A 21389-nucleotide genomic window follows, 5' to 3' on the forward strand; every position below is an offset into this window, starting at 1 on the left:
TTATGTTCACCATAAAAAACACTTAACAATCAGGAAGAGTAATACTAAAAATAAAAAACAAAGATTGAAAAACTGGCAGATACCATATTATACTTTACCCAACTGATCCAAATGAGTGACAGAAGCAGATTTACTTGCAATTTGACATACTCCTATCATACCTTCATAAGGTGTACCTGAGAAAATATCAGCTAACAAGCATTTGCCAATATTGAATGAGACCTTGTAAAGCATTAATGATTTTGTATTACTATGCAATGAGCTGATATGTTGGTAGCACATTTAAAGTAACAGAACCTTTATCCAGATAATGTGTGTATGACTGAATTAGTAGCATCTAGAAACTAAGCTGTGCAGTTTGACCACTCACAGAACAGCCTAGCATGGGGATGCTGTATTTATTTAATTATGCACAGATGTACCTAGCACCTGCAGGTTGTATTAATTTTACAGTGCAAATAAAGCATTATTCTCCAGTAATATAAACAATAAAAATATTTCTCTTTCTTCTATGTTTACAAGTATCATTTGGTGCACTCTTTAGCTGAGAATCAGTATGGTTCTTAATTTTTAAACACTTTTCTGCAATATCCATCAGTGAGAAGCTATACCCAAATGTAAAAAGATGAATATTTCATTTTCTTTTACATGTTCAGAATATTAATTTGGTGTACCATTTAATGAGGAAGCAACATACGACAATTTTGTCTGGACAGTTAAGTAATCATAACTATTTTGTTGTATGTTAGTCAGTGAGGTTGAAGTAATATAGCCACAAGGTAGGCACTTTCCTTGTTACCGAATTAAACCATCATCCAATCACTATTTTCCAGTTACATACAAACCGATAAACCTCTGGAGGCTTTATTATTTTGAATGTTCTACTTCATTTGTGAAACAATGATCACTGAGAAGCAACTGTCATGTCATGAGACTTAATAAATAACCAGAGATAGTATTTGGGGTTTAGCTTCCATGAAGTCAGTAATGCAAAATGAATTTGCAGAAATTCAGGTGCACCACATAACATGCTAATCACGAGAGTTAATTCATCAGTATTTCATAGTTGCCGCATATTCTGTCCTCCCTTTTATAAAAAGTTGCAATATATCACAGCAGTATGTATTATATTGCACTGATCACTGCAAGTCAACATTAATGTTATATCATGCATTTCACGATTATGGTCAAAATGAAAATTTTTTTACCCACTAAAATATACTTTCAATAATACTGGTTTTCTAGCACACATATCTATGTGGTTTCTTCACTGGTTTACCACAACTGGAGAATTTAAAAAGTCATTTTATACACCAGGTCTTGATTTTAGGACAGTTCTTACTGTGCTACAGTTTCTTTAGGGTACACAACTTGAGAGTGATCTACACAAGTCTTTACTATCACAATTTTTACAGTCTCTATTTTCTTATGTCACTGGCTGTGACACGTCTGACTGCTAGTCTTCCTGGAAATTTCAGTTTTGATGTATTTGTCTTGTACAGATAGTCAGTTTCTCTGTATAGCTTACCATCATCCCTAAGAATTACAAAGGATGTTGGTTTTACTGTTCAGCCAATGAGTACAGCTGCAGGCTGTAGACATTCTATTAGTTCTGTCTGTACTGACGTACCAGACCAAAGCAATGGCCCTTGCTCTGTCTTTGCATGATTACTATTCACTGAAGTGATTTGTGCATTATATAAAGCATCTGTTTTCTCTTTTGATTGGGAAATATTATTTAGTCAACTTTGAATGACAAATCTTGGATAAACTTATTTTTTGTTTTGACAGAAATATAAGACTGAATTATTTTCCTCACTGATACCTTATTATCATTTTTCAATGTAATGTTTCTCAGTAGCTACATCTTTAAGTTATATGACTACACCTCTGAAATTCTTTCACATTTTATTTGTCTTTGGCAATAGTGGTAATGCACAGATTATCTCTAGAACTTTTAGCATCTCCTCATGCACATCTGCTAAATATGCTCCCCTCAATATATATGCTATGTTTAGCTTCTTGTCTTATCTGTATTCATTTTCAGATAAAACTCATGTAGATTAAATAGCCTCATCTACACTCTTGGAGCTGCATTGTGTAAGAAATCTTTTTTAAATAAGAATTGTAAGGGTATGAGGTCTGTAATCTTGGAGCTGCATTGTATAGAAAGACTTTTTTAATAAGAATATTAAGGGTTTGCAGTCTGTAATCTTGGAGATGCATTTTATAAAAAAAGACTTTTTAAATAAGAATTGTAAGGCTAGTCAAAGTTATTTACAGTACACATGTTTTAGATGGTTTTCAGCTCTGTGCACTACTGCTAACAGTTTAATTATTGACAGTGCACACATTTAAGGTAGTTTTCACCGCTGTGCACTACTGCTAACAGTTTATTTACAGTGCACAGGTTTAAGGTGGTTTTCACCTCTGTGGACTACTGCTAGCAGTTTAATTATTTACAGTGCACACGTTTAAGGTGGTTTTCAGCTCTGTGCACTACTGCTAACAGTTTAATTATTTACAGTGCACATGTTTAAGGTGATTTTCACATCTTTGTACTACTGCTAACAGTTTTTTTCTCTTTGAGTATATTTCTTTGGTATATCCGTAAATGCAGTTGACCCATAAGTAAATGGCCTATTATCTTGTAGTATCAGCTTTTATACTATTCTAATTAGCATTCAGTTGCAACACAGCTGGCCAGTTCACAACATGGTTCTTCAATGTTGCAGTATCTGCATTTTATTTTCAAAGCCCTTCAAAATTCATTTCCAGCTCAATGTTACAGTCCTGTGCTACAGCTTGCTGTAACAGCTTTCTTACAGGCATAGTTATGCCAGACATATTAGGTGCATACTTGGCAATGTGATGTGTAACTTTTGCAATGTGACCTTGTCTTATGAAGTTCTGTCCTGCCTCTGGATCAGGATTCAAACCCCCTGACCTTACAATATGACTCATATATGCCCCTCTGATTTTACACTTTTTCTTACCACATTCTATTAAACAACCGTATCAATGTTTTGTCATGCTCTTCTCACATCATTCCACCAAACTTAATACCAATTACATGTATCCAAACTCAACAATTCTGCCAGCAAATCACTATTCTCCCACCACTTTGCCAAATTCTGCAAATCCATCCCACTAGCAATACAAGAAGACTCCCTAAAATCATTTAAAACTCAACTAAAGTCCTACATACTCAGTTGCCAGCTCTGTACTTGTGAGATTCCTGGATAATCTCCAAACCTTTACTGTCAACATTCTTTTATGCAACTGGCCATAATACAGCTACTTCTTCACAATCTCTGACTATATGACTACCATCTACCCCTCTCCACTACTGTCTCTATCTCCCTTTTACCTGGACTCCTCAGTACTCCTTCATAATTTGTGACCATCTTCATCCTATAATTATTTCATTGCCTCCTACTCAATATCTAATTACAGATGATTCCATTTGAAAGTAACTAGACTCTGATAAGCTGGTTATTGGCTAATACTTTATTGTATTCTTCATTTAACTGTCATGATTTCATTAGCTGTCATATCATTATAACTATGTATGTTCATTTGCTATTCTATGTATGTATATTTATTATTTTTGATTAACTGTCATATTATTAATAGCCTATGTATATTTATTATGTAAATCTTATATCTGCCTTCTACTCATTCTGTAAAATGAAGCATTTCTCCCCAGGCCTCCACTGAAAATTGGGACCACTGTCCGATTGGACTTTCCCAGTAAACAAAAGCAATAAAGAAATAAAAATAATTTTGAAACATTGTTATTAATATCACATATTACATAGTGACACAAGTACACATTCAATTATAAAAGGGAAAACAATTACTTTTTTTCATGCAATATACAAATATGATTTCTGTCTTAATTATTACTAAATGTATTTATTTTATTTATTTATTTATTTTACATTTGTTGACAGGGATAGTCCGACTGGATTCATGTCCATTTTCAGCGGATGCCCGGGGAGAAAAGCTCCAAGGGTAAACAGATACAGCATTACATAATACCAGCATTACATATTACAAACAGACTATTTACAGAGATTACATAAGTAAGCAAGTTAAACAAGTTCCACAGGTTACAGTTAATCCTGAGCACAAGTCAGGATTAAATTAAATTAAATTGTACAGTAAACTGGTTAATAGATTTTTACACATTCTAGAGAGAGTTAACCAGGCTTAACACATTGACATAGCCAGTTAAGTGCCAAATGTTATTTGAGTCTGGTTTTACATTGACCTAAGGTAGAAAGTAAGGTAATATCAGCTGGAAGAGAGTTCCAAGATCTACTTACAGAGTTTGCAAAGAGAGAATCACCGGCTGTGTTATTAATTTTGCTAGTCTGAATTAGTAGTTTGTTAGAGGATCAAAGCAGTCTAGGATTGTTATAGAGGGTGATAATATTTTTAAGTGCAGGAGTATTGTCTGTATTATAGAGGATTTTATAGGCCATAATCAGTTGGTTATACTGGATTAGGCTGGGTAGTTCAAGCCACCCAAGCTGATTTAGATCGATGCAATGATGTGTCCTAAAAGGCAGCCCAGTGGCAAACCTGGCAATGTGGTTGTAGCAAATTGAGAGTTTGTTAAGGACAGTCTTGTTTAAATTCGAGAGTAGAGGGGATGCATACAGAAGGGTTGAAAGAAGGTGAGAGTGAGCTATGGCAATTTTAGCTGGAGGGGTTAGGAAGGCTTTTATTCTTTAAAGTGACCCTAGTTTTTTATTGATGGTTTTGATAGTTTGGTTAACATGTAGGTCGAATTTTAGATTATTATCTATGATGACACCTAATAGTTTTGTAGAGGGGTCAGGGAAGATTATTGTGCCATCATTTGAATTTATGGTAAAGGTGAAAGCGGTAGACCTACATGTTGGTGAAAATAACAGCATTTTGTTTTTTTTGGGATTTAGGATCAGACAACGTTCAGAAAGCCAGTTTTCTATTGTATTAAAGGTGGTCTGGATAGCTGACCATAACTCTATTGGAGATGTGGCTGAGCAAATCAGAGTAGAGTCATCAGCGTATTGAATACAGCTAATTTTTGGGATGACAGTATAAAGGTCATTAATGAAGATGGAAAACAGCAAGAGCCCTAGTATAGAGCCTTGTGGTACTCCAAGGGTGTTAGGTAGAAGGTTAGACAGTTTGTTCTGCCAGAGGGCAGCCTGCTGTCGACCATTCAGGTAGGATTGAAACCATTGAAGGGCTCAAGTATCTAGACAGAATGTTTGCAGGGTGTGGATTAAAAGTTGGTGATCAACCATATCGAATGCCTTGGAAAGATCCGAGAAGAGGGCTGAGGATATATAATTATTGTTGTGATTATGGTTTATGGTGTTGGTAAAGGTTAGGAGGGCTGAAGTAGTGCTGTGATGAGGATGGAAGCCATGCTCAGTGTCTGCCATAAGGTGATTCTGGATTAGGTGGTGCATGAGTTGTCTGTGAATACATTTTTCCATAATCTTTGCAAGTGGAGAGAGTATAGCTATTGGCCTATAATTGGAGAATTCAGTAGAGCTGCCTTCTTTGTGAAGTGGGATTACATAGAATATTTTCCAGATGGTGGGAATTTAAGCTTCTACTATGGTTCGACTGATTAGTATTGAGACGGGGTAAGCAACAGCATCAGCTGATTTTTGTAAGTACTCGGCAGGGAGTTGATCAGCAGAAAGTGTAGTGGGTTTTAATTTTTTGATCAAGGTACGGATAAGTGAAGTGGCGACTGGTTGGAAGCTGAATGCGAGCAGGTTTCTAGGGGTTTTACTTTCAGGACCAGGGGAGCTAGGAGGTAGTTGGCTAGCTAGGGCTTGAATTGTCTCAGTAAAGAATAGGTTAAAACTGTCAGAAACATCTTCAGGGGTTTTATCAATAGTAGCAGCAGGGATTGGGGTTGAAGTTTGTCCAGGATGTAGTAGATTATTTAAACCTGCCCAAAACGTCCGAGGGTTATTTTGATTTACTGTCTGTAAATTACAGTAAATTTAACATTACCTACATTGCTAAAATATCACTCCTCCTCCTGAGCATTATTCTGTATGTATTGTTCCCAAGAATTCCATTCATTTCTATGTTGTTTGCTCCTTCCCTTTTCTAAAGATCCCACCTCCAGTTCTTTCATAGGTTAATAGGTACTTACTAGACTACTGATCAATGTGAATCTTTACTACATAGCCATGATTTTTTTAACCCTTATATTTAAATATTAATAACTTAGAATCAAGCAGAACATTTATGTTACTCCCTATCCATGAAGGACAAGGGTGTTAAACCAAGAATGAATCTAAGAGCACCTATCCCTTTGTCCAGATTAAGTCTGAATAGTGTAAAACAAGTATTTTGTTTTGTGTGAAGAGAAAGGGGGTGCCAAAGAAGTGTTATTCTCTGTGCCACATATCTATCCATCCAACATGTTCTATTTATGTTGCAAAAGAGATTGAGATGTCTAGAGCAGGTGTTTTGTACCCCAACTGTACTTGCCAATGTGCAGCAGACCTGACAAAATATGGACTGTTGAGACTCAGTATCTAAGGCAGAGCTCACCTGTCAGTAGCCTGTATGACACCCAGAAGAGATACAAGGATTTGAGATGATCCACATAGTTTTTGTGATTTAGACCTTTGATTTTCTCGACAAGAAAGCACTATTATCCCTGGACCAGGATAGCATGCCCATAATAATAAGATGTGAAATAAAGCAGCATTTCCTTACAATAGTTGATGTGTGGTAATCAAAGGACAATTCATTGTCTATATAGGTTCTCAGGTCTCTAATTACTGGATCCGTTTTTAGGGGTGGGTTGTCAATGTGATAATTACAAGGGACTTTTGCTTAGAGAAGGATTCTATTATACATTTCTTGGCATTTAGTTTTAGTCTCTAGTTTTGACACCAGCTATTTGTTTCAGAAAGGCCCTTTTGGGGTATTTTGGTATTTTCTGGTGAGTTCAGGATGGCACCAAGTTTACAGTCATCTGCAAACTTAGTCAGACATAAACCCTTAACAGCAGTTTTGACCCCTGAGAAGTAAATGTCGGAAAAAGGAGTGGTCCAAGGACTAAACCCTGGGGTACACCACTAGTGGCAGGTCTTTTGGAGGAGATGAAGAACCCCACCCTAATTTTCTGGGTACTATTTGTGATTCAATCTGATATTCAACAAAGTACTTGGGGATTATGTGTGATGGTGTCAGATACCTGTGACAGTTCTATGTATGCGGTGCATACCAATTTGTCAACATCCACTGCATCAGTAACCTTCTTTTAGAGTTCAACCAGGTTATGTAGATATGATCTGCCACTGACAAAGCCAAACTGGCTTGGGTCAACAGTTTGTAGGTTACCAATGTTCTTATTTATTAACTCCATAATGATCCTTTCCATAACCATACAGATGATGCTGTTCAGACATATGGGTTTACAATTTCCTGGGTCCACTGACATCCCACCTTTGTGTAAGGGTATGACAGTTGCTATCCTTCAGTCGTCCAGCACAAAGCCTGTTTGGTGTATGACACTTAATAGTCTCTGTATGGTGCTTGACAGGTGCTATTTCAGGCTGGTTATTAAGCTGTCCGATATGTTATCCAGCCCCACAGAAGCAGTGTTTTTTGCCCTGGATAGGATAGTGCCTTGAGGACTTGTTCATGGGTGATTTGATGAAGGGGTGTAGATGTAGCTAGGAGATGTGGAAATGAAGGAGAGGAGGGGGAGTGAAGTTAGAGCAAAATTAATCTTAGTAGATTGTCCATGTCTTCTGGGTTTGAAAATGAAATATCATTTACTATTAGCTCTGCTCAATGCTGGACATTGTTTTAACACTTCAAGAAGGCTTTGTAGTTGCCCTTTGCCTGGATAGCTATTTTTACCTAATATCTGACTTTTATTGATTTGATTATGGCCCAGAGTTCTCTGTTAAGTTTAAGAAGAGCTTTCTTGCATCCTGAGTGTTACATTTACATTTTTGAGCATATTTATTTTTGAATTTGATGTTGTTTACATCAGAAGAGGACAGATGCATCTGTGCTATTCACATGTGCATAGTATCTGGTGGTGGATCTACCTGAAAACATTGAAAGCCCACAGTATCAAATCCCACATCGTCCAGATGGAGTCACCAAAACCTCACTTCAACGAATGACCGGATTGTCTAATGCATTCCCACGGTAAGTAACCTGTTGGACAACAAGGTGGACTTTGGCCTTTTTCCAACTACAGTGCAATCTCAGAGTTGGTATATTTAGTTAGGGGGGTGCTGGGGGCACAGCCCCCACATTGAGGGACATGAGGGGGCACAACCCCCACCTGGGTGGGTTGGAGATGGTACAGTTTTATTTTCGTTAGTTGTGGTATGAGTGGTTACTTATAGTGGGAATGCATTCGACAATCCGGTCACTCACTGAAGTGAGGTTTTGATGATTTCATATCGACTATGTGGGAGTCAATATTGTGGGCTTTCAATGTTATGAAGTAGAACCCTGTTGGCAAAGTATTCTGCATAAGCAGTTGGCCCAAGACTGAGAATGGGATGTTGAATTTAGCTAAATCATTATACAATTTCAGTAGGTTAGCTTTGGTATAATATCTGACCACAAAGGTGATGGAGGATGTTTCTGGTTTCAGTCTTAGGGTGAATATGACTGATTTGTCATCTGATCTGACCAGGGAAGGAAGGAGTTGCAAGTTATAGGGAGCAGTGCTGTCCCATATTGGTGTCAACCAATACCAGGATTTTATCACCACTGGTTATTGTGCAGACTAACTGCTCCAGAGAAAGAATCTGTGGATTTATGTAGGCCTCCAGTGTTTTCCTTCCAGAGAGGAAGGAGCATTAAGGATAGATTTATGGCCCCAAGCAATAAACTATATAAAGCTCCTGTACAAAGGGGCACAATCCCCTGTGGAAAATGTATAGTGTGTAGGCATATAGTTCATACTGTTGATAATATTAATGGACACAGTTTAATGTGTTAGGTAAATTTTGTTGTGATACAGAATATATAATATATGCCGTAAAATATATTTGTAATATGTTTATAGAGGGGAGATCAAGAGGGCTTTCAAGTTGGGTTTACAGGAACATGTTAGAGACATAAATCATGGTAAACTTGAAAGCCATCTTGCTGAACATATTTTGGAATATCATAATGGTTGTCCAGAAGGCTTGTAGGGCACAATTTTAGAAAAAATGGAAAAACAAAATGTATTTGTAGAAATAAAAAAAAGCTTCTCTATAAAGAAGCTGTTTTTATTTTGAAGTATGGCACTTTAGCTCCAGCAGGGATTAATGTAGAATGCAGCTGGAAAGTTTTATTATAGTCTAAATTGTTTAATTGTTTGGTTATGTAACTGGTGTAATTAAGTTGTTGAATATATTGTATAAAAAGTGGTGTTTTACATTTATTTTTTGCTCCATTGAAGGCACTGTAGTGCTGAGGCGCTAGATTTTTAATAAACTGTATTGAAGTTATTTTGGATGCTGGTTTGGTCATATTTTATTCTTTTTCCTAGCTGTTATTGTTTTCTATAACTGCTTCAGAGAGTCTGCACTGATGAATCCCAGAAATCTCTGGGCACACTTGTTAGTGAATGTATATGTCTCAGGTAATGGAGGGGCACTTAAAGTCCCCTAGGAGAATCGAGTTCAGCTTAATGCTTAGGAACTCCATACCAGTTAGGTAGCAGTTACGGGCTGAGGGGAACATAGAGGGGTTCTATAGTTAGCCACAATGTGACAAGAAGTCTAATTAATGGTAAATTGGACAAGCATTATTGTTACCTTGTCTAACTACTTTGAGTGTGAAGGGTTTTTTTTTTTGTTTGTTTGTTTACATATACAGTGACACAATCCCCCAGATTTACTAATCTCCTGTGCAGGACTAATCTAGTCCTGCACGAAAGCGGCAGTTTAAGAGGAGGACGGCAGCACGCCATGCATATTAATGAATGTGCGCTGCCTGAGCTCCAAATCCTACATGGAGCATAGATGAGTGCAGGGGGCGTGTCTGAGAGTAGAACCCTCAGAATGAACATGCCCCTGCAAAGTAGAACAGCAGAAACTGTAAATAAATGAGCTCGACTGCTCATAGGTGTCCACATATCCCCACCAACAGGCCCCCATGTGTACAACAGCAACAGGACATAAAAATAAAAAGAGGAAACCCCTTTATCTTTTTTTAAAACCCTGAGTACAGCTAACTGTAGGTGTGCGGGTGTGCCCATTGCTTAGCTACGGTTAAAGCAGCTGAAAAGGCTGAAGAGGATAACAAGGAATATATATATGCAAGTGAAGCAACACAGCAACCGTGAAGTGGTTAGAGCATCTGCCTAATAAGCAGGCATTCCTGGTTCAAGTTCCACTACAGCACATATCATTTTCCATGTGAAATCTGTATATGAACATATTTTTACATTTTTTGCTGTATAACCTACATAATAACATTTAAATGTGAACTGGAGTACTGCATTAAATACACATGTGAAGTGTCTGTGTCATAATGAATAAGGCACTAGTAAGCAGGTTTAAGCACAAATAAGTAGTAGTAAGCATATATAAGCACCAGTAGAAATGTAGAAAAACACACTGCCACAGATAGGAATCACCCGTCGATACTTTATTAGTTAAAATCACAAACAGATTGAGCGCTTTCTTCCCTTAAATAGGGATTTCATCAGAATCTGTGTGTATTCAAATGTTCCCCCTTAAATACTTTTTTTAAAATAGCGATGCCATTCATTAAGAACTAGTAGGTCAAATTTAAAGTGCTACAGACATAAAAAATTATATTGGTCCGGATTCACGAAGGTTTGCACGGAGTCTAAGAGTAGTGTAAGACTCCATGCAGCCTTCGCGATCTGGGAACAGCCCAAAGTCCATGTAAGAGACAAGCTAAAACGTCTCTTACACGGAGTGGGCGTGGATAAGCTAATCACCTCACTTGCAGCCGAATAGTATGCAAATGAGGATGATTAGCGATCCAGGAAGCCCAGAACAGCCCGTGTAAGAGCCGTTTTAGCTGCAGAAATGTACTCAGTTGCCAACTGAGTACGTTTCTGCAAAATCTGCAATGGATCCATGTCAGCTCCAAATAAAGGGTGCATATGTGTCAGGCAGCATGCCAATGGCCAAATATGTGGCCATTGGCAAAGTAACCTGATGCAAATATATTATAAATATAATGTTTAAACCCAACGCAGCCCCGCGCAAACGGGCTGCGCTGCATAAAACATAAAAACGAAGGTTATAAACCCACAAATGTGGGTTTTATGCAATACATGGAATGTCAATGCAGGGACCAGCAGACCAAAACCAACATGGCCACCGTGTAGTGGTTGCTAAGGGGGGAAGCTGAGTCTAAGACATGTAACTAAGCATTAGTAGGCAATTTGATGCAAATGAGTGTTAGGATACTGAATTCCACTGTCACATAGCAAATGAGCACAGTTTGAGTAGTGTAAGAGTTACAGAAGGGGGAGGAACAGAGTAGGAGATAGGTGACATCACAGGGGGGAATGGTAGAAAGAAATGCAGTTCATTGGAGGTCAGAGTTACATGACAGATGTCAGACAGATATCATGGAAAGAGGTGTGCCACTAGATAAGCATGAGAAAGTCAAGAAATGGAAGGTGTACACTGTTGCCTACACCGAAGTTTCTTGCTGGGCGTGCATGCGCACGTGTGCGCACCATGAAGCGCGAGTAAGGCAGTGTGCGCACGTGTAAGGCAGACTGAGCATGTGGGAGCGTGTTGGGAGATGTTTAACACTGTTTGCGCGGGTGTGCACGCATTTTAATCCGAATAAGCAGATTCTGAACCGTGTAAGCATGTGTGCGCACGTGTAAGTCACTGTGAGTGTGTTTCTGCTGGTTTGCACACGGCTCCTCCCTGAGGAAACAGGGAGGAAAAAGGAAGCAACAGATTTAGTAGGAAGCTAGCAGGGAATACTGCTGGAGCTAGCAGGTGAAAACAATTAGAAGCAGGCAATTACACAGGCAGAATAGTAGCCCAGCCCAGCACTTAAAACTCTGCAAACAGCAGTGCAGGATGTTTCTCTCAAGAGACACTGCAAGATAGGAGTAAGCTATTAGAAGTGAAAACTGAAAAAGCTGAACTCAGAGCAGAAATGTTAGGGGCTGCCATAGCTGTCATAATGATACATAGGCGACTTGCTGAGGGTGGTGACAATGCAGATGGTGCCAGACAACACACAGTGAGGAGACGGAGAAGAGTGTACAGGCCCACGGTCACCTACCACGGGTTACATGAGCTGGAGATAATAGAGTGCAACAGAGTGGACAGAGACCTCCTGCAGCAAATAGTGGAGCTGTGCAGGCCACGCCTCACACACAGAACCAACAGAGGGGAACCCATCCCAGTGGAAACCAAGGTATGTGTTGGCCTAAGAATACTAGCAACAGGTACCTTCCAGAGACCAACTGGTGATATGATGGGGATATCACAGGCATCAGCCTCCAGGGTACTGCACCACTTCCTGGATGCCATGTCAGCACATGTCGGTGATCATGTATATTTCCCCAATGCCCGTGAGGTATTGGCCAGCAATATGCGTCTCTTCCAGCAAATAGCGGAATACCCTGAGGTAGTGGGTGCAATAGACTGCACGCACATATGCATCAAAGCACCAGCCGGTGAGCGGGGTAGGGCATACATCAACCGCAAGGGCTTGCCTCCATCAACTGCCAGGTCATGTGTGATGCCCAGGGCATAATAATGAATGTGTGTGCTGGCTGCCCTGGGAGCTACCATGATTCCCACATCTGGCATTTGACGCAGCTGTACCAGACATTTGCCAATGGGCACATCCCGCACGGACACCTAGTGGGGGATGCAGGTTATGCACTGGTGCCGTGGCTGATGACACCCATCAGAAACACACACACACCTGAACAGGAATGCCATAATGAGGCACACGCACAAACACGTAATGTAATAGAGCGTGTGTTTGGGCTGCACAAGTCATGGTTCCGGTGTCTGGACACATCTGGTGGAGCCTTGCAGTACACACCAACTACATGTACCCAAATTGTCATGGTATGTACTATGCTACATAATATGATCTTGCGAAAACAGCTGCAGCAGGACCAGCATAGGGCCAGGCCAAACAGCCCCCCACCATTGCCAAGGCCATCACAGGCAGAGCATGACTCGGAGGAGAAACAACCTGAGCCTGCCCCAGTAGGCAGAAGGAGGCATGCCCAGTATGCCCTGGCCTTGGCAAAGAGGCAACGCATAGCACATACACTGGCTCAATAGGAACCCTGGGAATGATAACCCCTCTGACTCACTCAAATAATAACATGGATGCCTACAATGACATGACCTGCTCACAAACATGTACAGGGAAGTGTAATATGCGCATCCGACAGAGGCAGCCCTGCAGCACCACCTGAGGCATGAATGCCATGTGTTAAGTAATGTAACACCATGTACTATATGCACACCTGAGGACCCTGACTAACATCTTACCCTCACCAAGCATCATGCCACAATATGACAATGAGATGATCAAGTGCAATAATTGACTGAAGTATCGCAGTTAGTCAAAGGGGATCCAATGTGTGCCAGTCTGGGATGACATACTGAGCATGACATGATGCTCCACCTGCTAGGACTGGCGTGCACCTATCAGTGCAGGCCATATGGATACTGGCAAAGGCTGTTGTTACCCACAGTGTGCCCTGAATAGGTAAGGCTCAAAACACAAACCTATCTCCATAGGTATCAGAAGGGATAAGAATAAGATAAGGGATAAGTTGAAACAGCAAGATGCATGCAGTCTAAACTCACCCAGTATGGAGAATGTTGATATCTGTGCTGTAACAGAAAACTGAGTCAAGGCTCACAACAGCACCCTAACACTACCAGGTTACACCTCATACTGTGCTGTACAGACTCAAAACATGGAACAAGCTACAAATGGAGGGTGACTAGCAAGAATTGTCAAGGATAACCACACCCCCATGTTGGTACCACAACAAGAAGCAGCATGGACTAGCCATGGTCAAGTAACAGTGGCTAAAACTGCCCCCCAGTTTATAGCCTGCTACAGACTACTGTCCCAACACCAGGAACTGCACCTGGCCTATGCTGGAATACATGAATATACCAAGTCCTCCAAACCACATTATATTGGGAGACTGAAAATACCCAGACATAGACTGGGAGCATTATACTAGCTCCAACAGTGTAGGACAAAAGTTCATAGAATCCATAAACCAAAAGGCCCAGGAACAACGTACCACTCCCACAAGAGGGGTAAGCATACTGGATGTGATAATCAGTAACATGGGTACTGGATGGCAAGACGAGAAGTGTATTGCTCACTGGTAAAACCAGACCATAGAGTAATCACACTGGATATACAAATCCTGACCACAGTCCCTGGCCAGAAAACCACAGTGAAAAACATGTGTAAAGCAATATTTGCACTCCTCCAAACTGATGTGGAATCCATTAAAGGTCCTGTGCAGGTGCAAAATATGGGCCACACCTCAGAACCTGTAATACAGCCATTCCATGAACACTGCCAGGAATGCTTGTATTATGCAATCCTAAATTAAAACAAGACACAATGCCATACATGCAGGCATCTGGCATGGTGGACACCAGCCATAACTAAACCATGCAAGAGAATGAGGAAGCTACTACATGATAGAGCAAACATAAACAATGAAGTAATCACTGATCAGTAGTATGGCAATAAAATCTGTCCACACATACAATCCACTAAGGCCAGCCACAACAAGTTGAATCTGTGAATCCTGAGGCAATGTTACACCTGCCCCAAGTACACAGACAACCCCCAACACCACCCAAGAAATACAAATATATGTGAGAGATGCAACCATCTATCCAAACTGGAGGCTCAGCTCCCTCAACTGAGTACTCCCAAAACTAGTCAGGAGGAGAAGGTAACCACAAACACAGTCCCACATAGACCTATCACAACTGCAAACCAAACGCATAAACACAGAAAAACATTCCCGGAGGCACAAATTACAAACACAGCACACCAACAGAGGCCTCTAAAGCAGACACCCAATCAAACAACCTCCAAACATAGCACATGCAACACATAGTACACAAAGCTGGTGTGCCAAACAGTCACAGGCCAGAAGGAGAAACAACATGCCTGATACAGTTGTAATAGGTGACTCCATAGTCAGACACACTGCTGTCCCAAGACACCAGACTGAACAAGGGAAAGGGTACAGTAAGCTGCCTGTAGGCTGCCACAATACGCCACATAACAGAAGTATGCAGGTCACTCCAAAGCAAGTAGAAATATGATGCATCATAGTCCATGCTGGTGTGAATGACCTGAGATGTACCTCCCTAGACTACATGAAAAGAGACATAGATGAGCTCTCTGATTATGTAGTCCAGGCCAGTATGACACTCACCATTTGCAGCATCCTACCCTTACCAAGAATAATGCCACAGTACAAACACGGAATGATCAGTCATAGCAAGTGGCACACCCACTGGTATCATTCCAAGGGGATCCAATGTCTGTCTGCTTGGGATGTCATGCTTGACAAGCCACGCAGCTGTTCTTGGGATGGCTTGCACCTGTCACCCCTGGGCATCTGGATATTGGATAAGGCCTTTGCCACCTCCATAGAGCCTTTTGTAGGCAAGGCTGAAAAGACTAACCCACCACCCTAGAAAACATAAGTGGAAAGAAACATAAGGGTAATGCTGACCAATGCCAGATGTGTAAACCCCAATATGCATGCTCCCAAGGCCATCCCCAGTATGGAGAACATTGATGTCTGTGCAGTGACAGAAACCTGCTGCAAGCCTCCTGACAGTACACCAGCACTACCAGGTTATACCACATATCATGTGTCATGGCCCCAAAACCTGGAACAAAACATAAAAGGAGGGTGAGTATCCATATTCAGCACAGACACCCATACATCCAGGTAACTGACAATGCACAAGGCATTGGAGTCCACCCATGTGCAACTAACTGTAGGCAAGACTGCTGTACAGTCTGTAGTATGCTACAGACCACACTCTGACACACAGGAACCCCACCCAGCCATCCTGAAGACACTGGACAGTATGAATGTCCCACCAAATGCCAAACAAGGTACCACAAATTACCACATAGGTAGTAAAACATTATGTATGGAAGGAGTAATCAGGGACCTAGGGACACAAGTGGACAGTAACCTGTTATGTGACACTCACATTGCCAATGTGGCTAGGAAGACTGTCTACATTTGACACCATATCAGGAAAGGATTCACATCTACGTCAACAGAGGTCATTGTGCCCCTATACTGTTCTCTTATCACACCCATAATCTAGTACAATGCCTCATATGGGATGTACCTTACCTGACACCTGCAGCAGTTAGAAAGACCTCAAAGGTACCTCACCAAGAGGATAAAGGGTCTCAAATACATGTCATATGCTGCCTGGCTGTAGACACCCCAGCTGAATGCAGTCACATACTGCCTACACAGAGGCATTGCATGCCTGTTGTAGAAGGCCATGCCCAACACAGGAGTAATGGACATGCTCCACCCCAGAAAACTCAAAGCCATCGGAGCTGTGAGAGTGAGAGATGTCAACCTCAACAAATAATGAAATAGGATGTGCTGGGGGGACAGATACATAATCCAGAGGTTCCCCACACCCTGGACCAGAATCCCACTCCATGTTAGGCAGAGCCCCTCACTGACACTCTTCAACAGGAATCTTGACAAGTGGATGGATGATTGTAGAGTTACACTGGGGGTCTTCACTGTGTCATGTCCAGACAGAGGCACAGCAAAGCAAATCATAAATGGCCATAATATTCACATAGCAAGGGGTGGCAAAAGCCACACACACTCTGGCTAGGATAACAAATGATATAGGGTGGATAGCCTAGTATGAACCTATGAACCTATGAAGATACAAATTGTACAGGACACTAAGGATAATCCCAAGGCTTTCACAACCAATGGTAGGAACCGTGTTGGGAATTCACAGATATGCTCTGAATCACAAAAATATCACAAACACACACACATATTGCCAACATATATCCTGACAGGTGCAGTGCAACCCCCCCCACCCAGAATGCAGAATATCTATCCCAGCAGACTGCTGGCCCCTTGACATTGCAGATGCTGAGGTAACAGCCAGCATCTACAAAGCAAAACACACAGCAGCAATGGTATGAGATGGTGTCCTGGGCTGAGTGCAACATGGACTCCAAGATGAATGGAATGCCAACTCACACTACTGCTCAATGTCAGCCTTACCACAGAATATGTACCCAAAGAGCAGTGTACAACAACAGTGGTCCTTCTCAACAAAGGTGTTGCCTGAATGGATACTGAAAACTACTACCCCAGAATCCTGAGAAGCTCGGTCTGCACAGCTATGGAAAGGATCAGCATGTACCACAGACATAAAGATATTGGGGACCTACTGACACCAGACCCTACCCAGTGTGGCTTTCTTAAGTGCAGATCCTGCCCCTAAACATGTTTGACTCAATTGAAACAGTCATTAAGGTCATTGATGAGGGCAATGTGGTCCACACAGCGTAGCTGGACCTTGCAAAGGCTTCTATACAATACCCTACGTGTTCATTATAGATAAGCTCACCAGCTTAAATATAAACCCCTATGTCAGTAGAGGGGTTGCAAACCAGACCAAGGACAGAACAGACATGGTCAGACATGCTGCAGCCATGTCAGACTACAAACCAGATATAACTGGCATCCCACAAGGCTTGGTCCTGGGATCTCTCTCGTCTGGAATATATGTCCCATTGGTACAGGCAAACATGGAAGGACTGTGTCTGAACATGTTTGCAGAGGACTACAAACTGCTCACCATATATGATCCACCAGCTGACACAAGCATCCCACAAAAGGGCCACATAGAAACAGACAACTGGTGCCATAGCCATGTCAGCAAGCTAATTGCAGAAAAGTGTATAGTCAACCCCCGTGGATATACAGTAAGTGCCCACCAATTACCACATAGGTGTTAACCCATTATGTAGTTAGCATGTAATGAGAGACCTGGGGACACAAGGTGATAGATATCCTGCATTGGACAAACATGTGCTGTAGTGTTTACAGAAACATACCATATACCCACCTAATCATGAAGGTTGTCAGATCTAGATAAGGGGAGGTCATTGTGGCTCTGCAGTCATCCTTCATCAGCGGTACAATTGACTACAATAGCCCCTGTGGGATGTACCTCAGCAGACACCTCCATCAACCGTAAAGTCCCCAACAGTACCTCAACAGGAGTATCAAAGAGCTTGCACAGATGCCATGTGTTGCCTGTATTGCTGGTATCAATAAACATGCTGCGCCTTGTACAATCTGAATGGCAGTGAGCTATGCACATGAGAGACCTGAACCCCAGCACTGACTTACATAGGACAAGCTGTACTGCATTATCCATAACACAGAAGCCACCCCCACCCATGAGTGAACTCCCAGTACAGGCTACCCATAGAGTCTCTTATCAATTTTCCTCAATAGGAATCTTGATGAGTGGTTGGGAGATGGTAGCTTTATCCTGGGTATCACTGTCATGTCACAGGTAGACAGAGGCACAGTATACTAACCATGACATATGTCATGGCAAACTCCACTTACAATCTGTGTTGAAGGACAAACACACTCTCCAACTAGCATGAGACATGGGCTAGGGCACATCGCTAGTGTTTGCAAATGTACACTTATGTTGTGGAATACACTACCAATGTTGGACAAGCCTGGTTTAAGTAGTTCATATCTGAACAGAATGTAACATGGTCAGATGTACACAACTGGCCCCTAACCAGGCTGTTGTGCTCACTATCGAAATGTAAAGCAGTGATATCACTAAAGCCCAGGATACTGTCCACCACAGTCAAAGTACTACCAGTACACTATACAGTACTACAGTGTTAGGTCAGTGTGAAAGGATGTTGACAACTGTATGCAAAGTATCCCATGCAAACACTGCAGGCACAGTATAATCCTGTTGTGTTCACACACAAAGCAGTTGTACAGTAACTACACAACATGACACACAACACACAACCATAAACGGGTGATATTTGTTGAAGTACACTCATCCACAAATGTGATGGGCTGCAGAGTTCAACATATGGAATGCTCACACTGGGCATGCTCACACACTTTGATAAATGAGACATATGTCAGACAACATGCCATGGGAAGGCTGAACTGGGCATGCTCACACACTTAGGCCAAATCTCAGTTTAGCAGTTGGACACACATATCTGGTATTTTTACGTGTTATTCCAGGAACCAACCACATTACAGAAGTCTTCCCTGTGCACACAGTTAAATGACTACAGAGACATACATGATATAGTGGATCCCTCCCATATGCAAACATCTTCCACAGATGCACAAGTTGTTCATACAAACAGGGAATGCTATGGCAATAAAGATGTGCATACAGTCTATCAGCAACAAATAATGTGCATTTGACAATTAAACATATGGGTGTAGAGGTCAACACTAGGCTGTTTGCCCTAGGGAATGACAGCTTAGCCAGAGTGTGCTTGGTGTCCGCCTCCCCACAGGATGCACATTCCCCTTTCTAAACACCGATGATGTCAACACCCTATAAGTACAGCAGGAGAAAATAAACATTCCAGTAATGCGAATAACACGCTCCGCTAATGCGTCCACAGCAAGTGTCATAACATAGTTAGGTAGGGGTTTGAATCCTGCAAATGCTCAGTGTGTGTGTGTGTGTGTGTATGAGTGGGGTTGGTGTGTGTGCAAGTCTGTGGGAGAGAAATGTCTCTTTTGGCAACTGGGAAAACACACTACAAGATGCACATTCCCCTTTCTAAACACAGATGATGTCAGCACTCTATAATTGAATCCAGCAAGTGGGAAAACACACTACAGGATGCACATTCCCCTTTCTAAACACAGATGATGTCAGCACTCTATATTGAATCCGGCAAGTGTGTGTGTGCAATTGTGTGTGAGGGAAATGTCCCTTTTGGCAACTAGGAGAACAGACTACAGGATGCACATTCCCCTTTCTAAACACCGATGATGTCAGCACTCTATAAGTATAGCAGGAGAAGGGAAACCTCCAAGTAATGCGAATAGTGTGCTCTGCTAATGCGTCCATCTCAAGTGTCATAACATAGATAGGTAGGGATTTGAATCCGGCAAGTGTGTGTGTTTGTCTGAGGGAGATTCGTGTGTGTGTGTGACTGAAATGTCCCTTTTGGCAACTAGGAGAACAGACTACAGGATGCACATTCCCCATTCTAAACACCGATGATGTCAGCACTCTATAAGTAAAGCAGGAGAAGAAAACCTCCCAATAATGCGAATAGCATGCTCCGCTAATGTGTCTATCTCAAGTGTCATAACATAGTTTGGTAGGGGTTTGAATCCTGCCAATGGCAAGTGCGTGTGTTTGTCTGAGGAGGGATTTGTGTGTGCAATTGTGTGTAAGGGAAATGTCCCTTTTGGCAACTAGGAGAACAGACTACAGGATGCACATTCCCCTTTCTAAACACCGATGATGTCAGCACTCTATAAGTATAGCAGGAGAAGGGAAACCTCCTAGTAATGCGAATAGCGCGCTCCGCTAATGCGTCTGTCTCAAGTGTCATAACATAGTTAGGTAGGGGTTGAATCCTGCAAGTGTGTGTGTTTGTCTGAGGGAGATTCGTGTGTGTGTGTGACTGAAATGTCCCTTTTGGCAACTAGGAGAACAGACTACAGGATGCACATTCCCCATTCTAAACACCGATGATGTCAGCACTCTATAAGTAAAGCAGGAGAAGGCAAACCTCCCAATAATGCGAATAGCATTCTCCGCTAATGTGTCTATTTCAAGTATCATAACATAGTTTGGTAGGGGTTTGAATCCTGCCAATGGCAAGTGCGTGTGTTTGTCTGAGGAGAGATTCGTGTGTGTGCAATTTTGTGTGAGGAAAATGTCCCTTTTGGCAACTATGAGAACAGACTACAGGATGCACATTTCCCTTTCTAAACACTGATGATGTCAGCACCCTATAAGTACAGCAAGAGAAGAAAAGCCTCCCAGTAATGTGAATAGCACACTCTGCTAATGTGTCCATTTCAAGTGTCATAGCATAGTCAGATAGGGGTTTGAATCCTGCAAATGGCAAGTGTGTGTTTTTGGCTGAGGGGGGTTAGTGTGCGTGAGGAAAATGTCCCTTTTGGCAACTAGGTGAACAGACTACATGATGCACATTTCCCTTTCTAAACACTGTTCAGCTGTAGGCCATGGCTCTGGCACAAGTTGTCTGTTTCTATGATGCCCCTTTGGAAGATGCTTGTGTCGGCTGGGGAGTCG

At 41.6% G+C, this 21389-nt stretch overlaps 1 protein-coding gene across 1 annotated transcript in view; it reads left to right on the forward strand.

Moving 5' to 3' along the window:
- The window catches only part of LOC122806088 (extracellular calcium-sensing receptor-like), a 450647-nt gene that overhangs the window by 17132 nt on the left and 412126 nt on the right, over window positions 1–21389 (forward strand). The window lies entirely within an intron of this gene.

This window comes from Protopterus annectens, chromosome 7.part0 (genome assembly GCF_019279795.1).
Source record: "Protopterus annectens isolate FY-2018-M chromosome 7.part0, PAN1.0, whole genome shotgun sequence".
NCBI lineage: Eukaryota > Metazoa > Chordata > Ceratodontiformes > Protopteridae > Protopterus > Protopterus annectens.